Raw genomic sequence first — 698 nt, 5'->3', positions numbered from 1 at the left:
TCAATGACTACCACATGAAGGTGAAGAAGATTGCAGATGCACTTGCTTCCATTGGGTTGCCAGTGGAAGATGATGATTTAGTTTCTGTGACCTTGAATGGTCTAGGAAAGCATTATGCACAGTTCCGAACATCCATTTCCATCCGTGAAAGATTTCCTGATTTTGAGGAGTTGATTGCTCTTCTAATTTCTGAGGAGCAGAGAAATGGTGGTGCATCTTCTTTAGGAGGAACTTCAAAAGAAGTTGTCTTCTACTCAAATGCTGGAAGAGGTAGAGGCAGAGGTAGAGGAGGCCGATTTGGAGGCCGTGGTAGAAATCAGAATATGCAGCAAACTCAAGAAAACCAGTCCTATGGAGGAGGACGTGGTAACTCTAGAGGCAGGGGGAGCCAAAGAGGTCGTGGTGGATGGCAAAGAGGTCAAAATGCAAACAGTAATGTTGAATGCTACTACTGTGGTAAATTGGGTCATATGGCTAAAGACTGCTATAAAAAGTAGAATGACATCATGAATGGAAAACTGCAACAAGGGAATTATGCATCTTTTAGTAGACAGGGTGATGATAGAAATGAGCATTTGTTCATGGTGCAGCACATGAACAATTCTGTGACAAGTGCAGAAGAAAGTAATGATGTATGGTATGTTGACTCAGGTGCATCAAACCACATGACAGGTCATGCAGAATGAATGGAGGATGCA

The sequence above is a fragment of the Lygodium microphyllum genome, chromosome 7, assembly GCF_053477565.2.
Source record: "Lygodium microphyllum isolate KBCC chromosome 7, Lygodium_microphyllum_v1.1.10, whole genome shotgun sequence".
In the NCBI taxonomy this organism is placed as follows: domain Eukaryota; kingdom Viridiplantae; phylum Streptophyta; class Polypodiopsida; order Schizaeales; family Lygodiaceae; genus Lygodium; species Lygodium microphyllum.
Note: the sequence above shows the minus strand (reverse complement) of the source record.